At 36.4% G+C, this 12,396-nt stretch overlaps 1 protein-coding gene and 1 non-coding gene across 2 annotated transcripts in view; one reads left to right on the top strand and one right to left on the bottom strand.

Annotated features, from left to right (window-relative positions):
* TENM3 (teneurin transmembrane protein 3) overlaps window positions 1-12,396 on the bottom strand; it is a 1,016,736-nt gene that overhangs the window by 343,930 nt on the left and 660,410 nt on the right. The window lies entirely within an intron of this gene.
* On the top strand, window positions 3,946-4,018 carry TRNAK-UUU (transfer RNA lysine (anticodon UUU)). Its single transcript has one exon. It is a non-coding gene; the product is annotated as a tRNA-Lys (tRNA).

Genomic DNA, 12,396 nt, shown 5'->3' on the forward strand with positions numbered 1-12,396 from the left:
TGAATTCTTTAAATGGCCGTGCAAGAGTTTCTTCCTACTCCTTTAATGTTCTAGGATAACAGTTTTCAGTTCATAGATATGTCTATTCATTTTTCATTTTCTTCATGTTTTTCTTTTATCCATTTTGATTTTCCACTGGCCTGATTGTTTGTTTGTCTGTCCATCCACTCACAGTATAAAGATCAAATTTTGCTTATTTTGAAGAATGAGTAAAGAGTAAAGAAAGAGTAAAAGGGGTCAGTCATTTCCATATGTTGACATTTTAAGGCAGATGTGATTCAGAAAACAGCTGTTCTCAGCTTTATCCTATTCCATATTTTAACCTTCCATGTGTTGAGATACCAGCCTCAATCTAATGTCTGTAAGAGGTGAGAGGTTCTCTATTTCATAAGAACAGCCCTGATGATTAATGAAGCCAAGAGAAGTAGTGAGGTATGCACGAGCCCTATTATTATGTGTCTGTTATCATATTGTTATCATATGGTTTGTTATATCGTTGGTGGCGATCACATCTATTTATTCTTCTCAGCTAAGATTTACATCTCTTGCAAGGTCTCTTGTCTTTCATTGCCTCTGTATCCTATCAACAACTTCAAGTAAGGTGGGCTACAGAGAGGAGGCTCTGGGTGTAAGTATAGTTTAGAGCAGGGGTCCCCTACCTCCGGGATCTAATGCTTGATGATCTGAGGTGGAGCTCATATAATAAAAACAATACTAGAAATAAAGTACACAATGAAAGACCCTGATGCTGGGAAAGATTGAGGGCAGGAGGAGAAGGGGGCAGGAAGAGAGGGGGCAAGCGAGGATAAGATGGTTGGATGGCATCACCTACAAAGGACATGAGTCTGAGCAAACTCTGGGAGATAGTGAAGGACAGGGAAGCCTGGTGTGCTACAGTCCATGGGGTCACAAAGAGTCAGATACCACTGAACAGCTGAACAGCAACAATAAAAGTACATGGTAAAAGTAACGTGTCTGAGTCATCCCGAAACCATGCCCCACCCCAGTCAGTGAAAAAATTGTCCTCCACGAAAACGGTCCCTGGTGCCAAAAAGGTTGGGGCCTACTGATTGAAAGCACACCACTGGTTTCCTGCCTTGAAGAGATCACAGAGCATCACCAAACGCTAGGACCCAACAGAAACTCACAGCTCCTTGTGGAACCCTCTCTCCTTTTTAGAGTGCAGCCAGTGAGTATGACCCCAAAGACAAACATCTCCTCTGTTTACTAGTGATTCTAAATATCATTAACATGACTGCCTCCTCATATTTCCTTAAGCAAAAAAGTAGAGAGAGGCATTATAATCTGCCTAAAGGCATCTATCAAAGCGAAAGAACCGCTGTCAATAGAAAATTAGAATGTCCTCAACCTTCACAGTCAAACACTACTGCTCCGCCCCCTCTGATGAATGTGAAATTTAATTAATTATCATTGTAACTAGCAGGAAAAAACAATCTACTTTTCCTGAGCCTAGAATTAGAACATTTACAATTTTCTATTTCCTTTTTTCTTCTACATCAAAAGGATTGAGAAGATTTGTCAAAGAGTTAAATATAAATCCATATCCAATTTTCCTCCAATTATGAAGAAATAAACCAACTTCAGGGCTTTCTAATACCTGTTCGACTGTGACTTTGGTGCCTTTTGGCTCCCGTGAAAGAGTATGTAAAGATGACCTTTCTCTGCAGACACAGCATCTACTCATGCCTAAAAAGGGAAGATTTGAAAATTCTTAAATACGTTCTTCTGCCTTTTTCCCTATCCTATTTCAAATCACTTTCCTATTTTCTCACATTTCTCCTGGCTGGCAGCTGCCCCTTCTGGGCCTTTATCTGGCCCGAGCAAGACAGGCAGGCAAGCAGTTGCCTGTTCACTTGATGTCAGTCCTGTTCCCGGGCTGGAGACAGACTGTCTGATCTCCATATTGTTAGCAGCTTCCAACTGCCCCCATCTTCAAAACCATCTTAACACTTGGGTCCACAGAGTGGGGTCCCCTGACTTTCTTTTCAGCGGGAATTAAAACCTTTCTGTTCTTTCAAAGAAGACGTCTGAAAAAAAAGAGAAACAGTCAATAACCAATCCACAAGTCAAGTCACTAAAGGAAAAAAAAAAAATTCACCTGCAGTAAGAAGTCACGTAATAAACACTGTATTTGTCGACTGTCTCAAGCAATACAGTTGAAGTGAAACAGCTTTCAGTCTTGCAGGGACTCTGCTGAACAAGACCAGAACATCCATAAAGCCATGGAACTGATGAGGACCACTGGCAAAAACCATGAAAAGACCTCCCCTCGCCCCCCAGCACAGACAGCTACTTAAGTGAAAATGGCATTTAGCCTTCTTGATGTGTTTGACTTTGCATCAGATGCTTCTTGGTATATATCCAGAATTATATTTTTATAGACTTTCAGAGATGCCAACGAAAGAACAGCTCATGTCCTAGCGCTTCCCATGGAAATGCCCCACATCTTTTCTCTATCCATTGTTGTATTGATTCCTGCTGAACTGACGTGCTCAGACCTTTTCTTCAGCTCCTGTGGCTGCCCTCAACACCCACTTCTTCCCCTGCCTCACAGTGGTCCAGCCCAGCTAAGACGAAGGATTGTTACTCTTGGTAAGGATTACTGAATTCTCTCATTTGACTTTCTTTCCAAATGGATTTCTAAGTCCTTTTTATTTTTTCTTATAGTGCACAGGAAAAGAAAAACATCATCTGGTCTAATCTCTGGAATAGAGTCTTATAAGCTCCAGGAAAACAGGGAGGAAAGGCAAGTTTAAAAATAAAATATACTGATACACTCTTCTTCTATTTTTAATTATAAGAAGTATGATCATTAAGTTCTAAATAACATACAAGATACACATTTCCTGAAACCAGATCCCTCTTCTGATTTTTCTCTTTTTTTTTTACTCCAAGTTGTTACCATTCGAATAGTCATCTCCTGTCCCTGGGTCAGAAGTAGTGGGAAGACTTCTGTTTTCAGAAGTACTTCTTGCATCCATGGTTTTTCTTTAAATTTCTTTTTATATCCTACCCAACTTCTCAATCTCATCACATCTATTCTAGATGCATCAATAGCCTGAGCCACGGTCCTTGCATCCCTACTCCCATCCACATTCGGGTCAGATCTTCCAATGCTGCTGCTGCTGCTGCTAAGTCGCTTCAGTTGTGTCCGACTCTTTGCGACCCTATAGACGGCAGCCCACCAGGCTCTGCTGTCCCTAGGATTCTCCAGGCAAGAGTATTCTGTAGTGGGTTGCCATTTCCTTCTCTAGTACATGAAAAGGAAAAGTAAAAGTGAAGTCGCTCAGTCGTGTCCGACTCGTAGCGACCCCATGGACTGTAGCCTACACCAGGCTCCTCCATCCACGGGATTCTCCAGGCAAGAGTACTGGAGTGGGGTGCCATTGCCTTCTCCGATCTTCCAATGACTTATTTGCAAATGTTCCTCCCACACTCAAAGCATCACTGGTTCCCTATTGACTACAGAATAAACCCTATCACCAACTATTATCCAGGAGAAACATCTTTGTCTTATCTTGCACTTGACATAGGATTTTTCTCAAATATACCTCTCCCCCTTTCCTGTCACTTTGTCCCATCACTCCCTCTGCCTAGATCCTTCTTCGGTCCCTCCCTTACTGCATTCTTCCTCTCTCTCTCTGTACCCCTCCTTTTATTTCTCTGATTTCCATAACCACTGCCACCTTGCAAGGCCTAATTGACCAATTATGAAAGTGCCAGTCGCTCAGTCATGTCTGACTCTTGGCGACCCCATGGACTGTAGCCCATGAGGCTCCTCCATTTGTGGGATTTTCCAAGCAAGAATATTTAATTCCATTTGCCTACCAGACTCATAGCCAATCACTTAATGGCTTCAATAGGATGTCTACAGGCATCTAAAATGCAACATGTTCAAAGCTGCTATAATCATCTTTTGGGAATTTCCTGGTGGTCCAGTGGTTAGGACTCCACACTTTTACTGCTGAGGGCCCAGGTTCAAGTCCTGGTCGGGGAACTAAGGTCCTGCAAGCTGCCCAATGCGGCCAAAGAAATAAAATAATATAAAAATAAAGACCTCATCACAGTTGAACCAAAACCCTGATTTTGAGAAGTTCTTCTTTAAAAAAATGAAATGAAATGAAATGAAATAAAATAAAATAATCATCTGCCACAAACTTCCATCTCTTCCTGGGTTCCTGGAGTCAGTGAACAAAAAAATCTGTGTTCATCCAAATGCTCAAGAAACTTGGAAGCTGTTTCTTTCATCAGCCTTCCCCATTCCCTACATTGAATCAACCCATAGGCCCTCCACCATTTTCACAATTTTCATTACTACCATGTCTACCTCTGTTGATGCAACCATCATTTTTCACTTGGATGTAATATCATACCTGCCTCTATTCTTACCTTCCTCTCACATTCTTCATACTCCATTTAGAAAAATCCTTCCAAAAGACATAAATCATCATACCAATTTCCTGATTGAAAAATTTTGAATGACTCCCCACTGCCATTATGATAACATCCCAATTCCTAAGTAGAGCTGATGAGATACTCTGTGACCTCACATCTCCTTGCACTTTCAACCACAGCAGCAATTTCTGGCACCATGCATAGGATATTCCTAATCTTTGGACTAGCATCCATCTTCCCTTAGCTAAGTCCTATTTTTCTTTCAGTCTCATCTTAGATGTCTCCTCTTTCTGACTTGAAAGCTTTCCTGTCCCCTGGTGGCTAGATGTCAGTTGACTATTGCGTAGTCATTAAATTAAGAAAACATAACAATCACAACACTTATTACATTCTATGTTATTGCCTTAAAACTACAGAATTGGAGAAGAATATAGAAACAGAGGCAGCAGCATTATTTCTGACAGGCACTGGTTGCATGTTAATTTGCAAAAATTTTTGTGAGTCTAGAAGATGCAAAGATTATCCTCCTGTTTGTGGGATATGAACAGTCCTAAAGTCCTCAAGTACATTCATACCTGAGTTCTAATTTCATCTCTTGGGACTTCCTTGGTGGTTCAGTGGTTGAGATTCTGTGCTCCCAGTGCAGAGGGCAGGGCTTTGATCCCTGCTTGGGGAGCTAAGATCTTGCAAGCCACACTGAGGAAAAAAAATATCCTGCCTCTTCCACTTACTAGATGTGTCATCTTGAGTAAATCGCTTGACATTTTTGAGCCTTGTGTATGTATGTAAATTAGGAATAATATAATACCTATGTCACTGGATTTTTGTTAAAATTAAATGAGATAATCTATGAAACATATTTATCATAGGGCTTAAATATACTAGAAATTCAAAAGCAAGGTTCATATTTCATTCAACATTCAATCCCTGACAGTATTAACTGTGTGTAGACACTGAATAAAGTTGGTCTACCTGAATTGAATTTGTGGCAGATTTTGAACTATGGATTAATTACCAACTGTAGCTGTTAGATAATTATTTGATCCTTCAGTAATAAAGGTTTATAAGTTTGCCAAATGTCAAGGCCAGTCATTTGAATTTGATCTGTATTGGTAAGGCAAAACAGTTCTACTCCTTGGCACTAACAGAAACGTTAATTCAATTAATCACTGTAGGCAATACATTACTTAAAAAACTAATACTGGATTTAAAGAATTTAAAATGTAGGTGTGATATAAGTGAAAACAAGTATTTAAGCATTTCTATTTTTATCATACCCATTTATATCACATGAAGAAATTGCTTATGCAATTTATATATGCACATGGAAATAAATTTCATAATCAAACATAGCACTCAATCACTGATTTAAAAGCTAAAATTATACAATTTTCATGGACACAAATAAAAATTAGAGTAGATTGTTAATGTCCAACAATGCCAAGCAATGCTTAACAGTCCTATGATATTATGGAATTGGAGTACAATTTAGAAACAGAGGCAGTGTCATTGTTTCTGACATGCATTTGGTTGTATGTTAATTGGCAAAAACTCTTTGAGTCTGGAAGATGCAAAGATTAGCCTCCTATTTCTGGAATACCAACAGTCACAAAATCCCCAAATATATTTCACCAAAAAAAAAAAAAAATGGAGTTGGTTAAAGTCTTTGGAAGAAGTTGTCTCAGGATCTATTGAGTCAAAAGATAGAATATACTTCCTAGCACTGGGAAATATTAGACTTTACTCCCTGTGTGCCAGACATATTTGCACCCAGACTAAACAGTATTTATCCACTGTGCTTACTGGAACAGGGAAGCACTTATATCAGTCCAATGCCCTTAATAAGAATTAGTTTCCATCAGAGACAGGAAAACTAATGATACAAATCATCCCCCTTATTATTTTCCTTAGTATTATGTACTTCCTCTTGGAGAAATTAAAATATTCTGCTTGGACAATTTAGCAGAGTAAAATATTTTTTAAAAGCATCATATATTTTTGAAAAATCTTTGTTATCTTAATGTATGCATTTATGATAAAATATATGGGCTGCACAAGTCACACAAAGCTTTCCAAAGATCCCTGTTTTTGGCTTCATGGCATCATTCCTGGAACTCTGTCTGCAAGTGATTGATGGAATTAAAAGCTGACCCAAAGAAAACCAACTATTGGCAGGGCCAGCATCCAGTCAATGTCTGTCAGGACTGCTCTGACCAACATGGGCTGCACTCTGTACTACCTGGAGACTAGCCTCCATTGATCAGATCCTGTTTTGGAGAAGCTAGGTCTGCAGATAAAATGGGGAAACATCAACCAGCAGTGGTGTGAGAAGCAGAAGCAGAGAACATGTAACCTAACCAGGTAACTGTAACGAGGTAGCGATGGGTATTTCTTAACACTTCCTCCACTCCCCTAAAACTTGGCTCAACCGTTGCTCATGTGTCACGGTTGACATTTGTTTCTTCCAGGCCTATGGACATGGGTTTCTGTGTTTTTCTCTTTCTTTGCCAAGTTTCTTGCTCATACTTCCTTACTGCCTAGGTAACCTGAGTACCTTTAAATCCTTGTATCCCAAAAGCACCCAATGCAGTATCCACCAGCATTCTGACTCCAGGCTGGTTTTCTCCATAACATTGGTTAGTTAATATTTACTCACAAAAACTGAGCTTGTAAGAAATGTCTCTTTAAAAATGTGTTGTATTTATAGCAAATACATTAGCATGCTTTTTTTTTTTTTATTGCCAAAATGTTTTGAATAATCATCTGTCAATCACATTTCCCTTTTGTGGGAAGAGAAAGGTCAGCAAGTTGGCAAAAAAAAAAAAAAAAAGTGACAGCTCTGGATAGGGTTTTGGTAGGTGGGGATAAAAAGTCACTTCTCATGTACACAGCTGCGTGTAATGAATGCAACATGTTTGAGGCCTATTCTTGGATCAGTTCCCCTACATTTTAAACTCAACTTTTCTTGGCAAGATTTCTGGGGCCATACTGTGTATGTGTCTGAATTCCTTCAGCCAAAATCTCTTAATATGAAAATTCAGCAGAATTGCAGTCTGTGTAGATGTCATGACTCAAAATCCAGTCTGTTTTATGTACCCTGTGACTCCAGACTGACCTCTTTATTACTATGGGCTTATTTTTAGCACAAAGTGATATTTATCTATGTCATTTTCTAAGGCCATATATAAAGATGGGTATATATATTATCCTGTAGACTTATAGTTTACAAGGAATATGTATGGAAGGAAAGCATTTTTTAAGTGAATTAACAGAAAACACATATAACCCAAACCACAGCCTGGCTTTTACCTTAATGAGTAACAATTCCATTGCTGAAAAGGGAGCCAAGCAAGTTCCATCCCGGGGAACCCGGCTTCCTTTCTCTCCCAAAGGAGAAGCTCCTCTCAAAATACGGCCACCCCTCCCTCAAAGCAAACGCAAACTCCCTTTTGCATGTTTAAGGTTTCACTTCTATATTCTGGAATTAAGGCTGTATTTAAAAAAATAATTTTTCAGACATGTGATCTCCATCACAAATACATCTGAATGTACAAATGTCAAAACAAAACAAAAGTTATACCACAGATTCTGTTCAACGAGTATAAGTAAAAAGTGGAATATTTTCCCAAGTGAAAAAACCCCACAATGATGTTTTTAAAAATTTATGAATCTGAAAAGTCTTACTGACTGGGTCCCTAGGAGTCATTCAACACATAAAGAATTTAAATATCAAATCTGAACAGTAACACAAAAAGATTTTGAAAATAAGCTAGAAATCATGAACAGATGCCTCAGCATGAAAGAAAATTAGAAATACAAATATGCAAAACTGAAAGGCAAATATTTTGGAAACATGTTTGGAAATTCAATATTTTTCAACAGATAATGAACATGGAGGTGTTTTATTTTCTATTTAGAAGATTGTGAATTATTCTATAAATGTAACAATTAATCTTACTTAATATTTTAAATTATATTTGTCAAAGTATTAAGCCTAGGTTCAAAATCACAAAGTTTTAAAATACTTGTCAGATCAAGTAATGAGATAATAACAGGTTTTTGTTTCATATTAAGGAAAGTGATCTGGGTCCTAAAGATACTAAGATATTGAAATAAGGGCTAAATATTCTGAAATACAATTAGTTTACCACAAAGTATATTAATGACGAAATTAATCCCTATTTTATTTTAACTTCTGGTAAAAGTAGGGTTCTAACTGTACAAAGGAAATTGACAACACAATGAAAATGATAAAAAAAGGCATCCACTCATGTTTTTCTTCATATTTCTGAAAAAAGATTACCTAAGTGTCAATGGTGGTGTGACAGTCCTTCGTCATTACCTTGGTAGTTGTATTAACTATCTTCAGGTCGCTTCTTTGATTTAAAAATTTTTCTAGGGCAGTGTATCTGCTTTCATTAGTTTTTTTAAGTCAAAGATTAAAAACTAGATAAAATACTACATTCTCCATGGTTCTCCAGTATTGGAGTGTGGAAGGAGCTAAGCTACCCATGCAACCAATTACTTTCTCTGGTAAATCCATTATTTGTCAGAATACTGCAAAATATCCATGAGAACTGAACTGATGGTCCATGCGTAAATACTGGCACTGCTTAAAGTAAAAGAGACATTTACTCCCAAACCAAATTACATTTGGAACATTTTGGAAAGAAATGCATAATAAACCATTGCAGAAATTCTAACATGTTCAATTTCCACTTTGACTGTTTTTGATTCAACTCTTTTATGGCCAACTCAGTTGAGTTCATTCAGCAAAAGAAAGCAATATATTTTGATAGAAAGAATGGAAGCATGAGGTTTCAGAGATTAACCAGGGATCAATCTGGTCTTGACTAACCATCCTTGTGGGCACTTTGAAACATCTGTGTTTCATCAGACACTCCTAAAAATGCAGTGCATACCACCATGGAAAAATTTCCTCCAAACTCTCTCCCTTTCTAATGGAATGTTTTACCAAGATTTGTTTTATATGTTTGACAGAAAATAAATTACTAAGATATAGGGGATTGTCTGAAGATTTGTGATCCTTACAGAGTAGGTTAATATGAGTTAGACAAGATCAGCCTTTAGGATATGTAAGAAATACAAATGTTTTCAGTAGTTGTCTTAGGCAAGCAGAATAATATGGATTGCTTGAACTTTTTTTTAAAAAAAGAAATTTAAAACAATAAAAAACAATAAACATCTTCCTTGATCACTCCAGAGACTGTAATTCAGTTCACATAATCCCCTAAATTATATAAAATTTATTTTCTGAAGCCATTACTTAAAAGTACAACAGCTATTGTGGAAAGAAAAATAAAGAATTAATGAGTCAAGTGTTTATTTCCTTAGATGATTATCTTCATTATTAAAAGCAAAATAATGTAGCAAGTGGATATTCTCAAAAAAATCTAAAAATAAGGATCAATGTGCAAGAACTCAATTTTGATATAACATCTTAGACATCTTTCCTATCTTATGCCATATCATCAAAATGATACAGTTTTTACATAATATATTTTTCTTAACACATTATACCTTGTTTTACTGTTCTGCTGATTGTTTCAAGTTAAGAAAATGATGGATAAAATGTTAATAATACAGATTAAAGTGAAAACTCTATTGTGCCAGTAACCATTACTTGTGAATAACATAAAAATCTTGAGTAAATAAATTTCCAGTATTTCTATGTTTTTTTATTTTTAAAACCTTTTATTTTCTATTGGGGTCATTAGTCACTCAGTCATGTCCAACTCTTTGCAACCCCATGGACTGTATCCTACCAGGCTTCTCTGTCTGTAGGATTCTCCAGGCAAGAATACTGGAGTGGATTGCCATTCCCTTCTCCAGATATTGGGGTGTAGTTGATTAACTATGTTGTTGTGTTGGTTTCAGGTGTACAGCCAAGTGATTTAGTTATGCATGTATCTGTTCTTTCATTTAAGTCATAACTGGTGAGGTTAGATATAATTTTAGGAGATAATGTCAGCAAAACTTTAACTCATAAAAATGGCACTCTTCCCTACATTATTATTCTTTCCTTTTAAATTCCTCTTAACTTTGACTGTTAAAAACAAACAAACAAAAAAAGCAAGTCTGTGGTTGGAGGGAGGAGGATATTGATAGCTGATCCTGCCTCTAGCAAACGTACTCACTTCTCTATGGGATTAACTTAAAAACAGGTCAATTTAGCTCATTTTAAGCAGATTTATATTAATTTTGTCCATTCATTATTTCTTTTAAGGGTAGTAACATGGCAAAATTTGTGCAAAATCCTCAAGTTAAACACTTATTTTGAACATTCTTACATTGAAAATTTTTGGTTATGTACATTTAAAAAAATTCAGGCCTAAATCAGAGACAACAGCAACTAAACGGTCAAAATGAACAAAATTGTGTAAAAAATATAAATCAACAGGGAAAATAAAGTGCTAGAGAAAAAGACTTTAACTGAAAGCCTCAAATCTGAGAAATGAAAATGCAAATTGCCATTAAAGATTTATTAAGATATTTTTACACTGAAATTTATAAGCAACATTCCATTTACATTTTTGCTTTTTCACTTTTTCAGAAAGAATTGCTAGTTAAATTGCCACTTTTAATGTTTCTAAAAATTTTTAACTTTTTCTATTTAGCTGTAGACTATTACCAATTGCAAACAAAAAAAGTAGGAAAAATTGGACCAGTTGACAATTTAAAATATAATTGAATGACAATTCTTAGCTTATTTACTGTAGGGTTTGTTTTTCATACACTTCATTTTAATTCTCATATACTTTCACAAGTAAAAAATGCTTTTTTAAGAATATATTTGTGGAACACGGATAATCCTGCCTTAATTTTTCCTTGAGTAATACAACACAGTAAGATAAAGTAATAGAACTGTTAAGTACCTTTTTTCCACTAACTATAATATGGGAAAAGAATGACTAAAGTTAATGTAAAGTATAGGTTTAATAGTCACTGAATATAAGTGAAAGTCAAGAAACACCTAAATGTTCTTCCTCATGCCTTATAAGTAGCTCATTAGAATATATTAAAACTATTTTAAATCTTAAAGCATGGCTTATTAGCAACTGCCAAAAACATTCTCTCAAAATTAAACATCTTATTGTTATGGTTGATGATAAACAGGTGTTTCTTATTTTAAAAATAATTTGGCCATCTTGGAATTTGCAGTATTAACATATGAAGCTTTGCATACATTTTAGGAAACACGAGTGTTTTGTAGTGGTATTGTTCCCTTGCTCACAGCTGATTTTTAACTTTCAGTTTATTTCACTGAACTTCATTAACTCCATTTTTAAAGCCTCTGGAGTGAGCAGTTTTTCAGAACATTGCCTCCTTCACACTGGACATAGCCAAGCAGTCTGAAAGAATAATGCGGCCATATTGACTACAGCTGTGAAAACTTTTACATTATGGATTTCATATTCAGAGCTATTTGGGACTAAACTTTAACTTCTGCAAATAAAAGGTGATCTGGGAGAAAGGGTTTTAAGGATGTGAAGAAATAACTAATATCTTCTTTACAACCCTCTCCCCACCTCTTCTTCTGTAAATACTTCATACAACCCGACCAGAACTCTGAAAATAAAATGACAGTAAAGAAAATTTTTAAACTCATACACACATGATCAAAGGGAAGAAGAAACGCAATGACAGCAGAAAAGGATGTTGACAAATTTTGGAAGATGGAAAACAAACAAAATGGTGATAATGGTGAAGCAGAGGGAAGGGGTTAAAGCTCAAGGACCATCAGAAAGGAAAACCCACCAAGCGCAAGCTGATTCTTTCTTTCAGACCCCAGAGAGTCATGGGAAACAGATGGCTGGAGTTCCTGAAGTCTGATGTGTGGAAAATTAATTTTTAAAGTAATCTTATTCACCATACTTTAGAAACTATTTACTGCCTACTTAGTACATTTAATAAAGGAGAGTTCAGGAACTGAGCCAAATTGTTGAGGCAGCATCATTT

This window comes from Giraffa tippelskirchi, chromosome 8 (assembly GCF_054371585.1).
Source record: "Giraffa tippelskirchi isolate mGirTip1 chromosome 8, T2T-mGirTip1v1.2.pri, whole genome shotgun sequence".
Classification (NCBI taxonomy): Eukaryota; Metazoa; Chordata; class Mammalia; order Artiodactyla; family Giraffidae; genus Giraffa; species Giraffa tippelskirchi.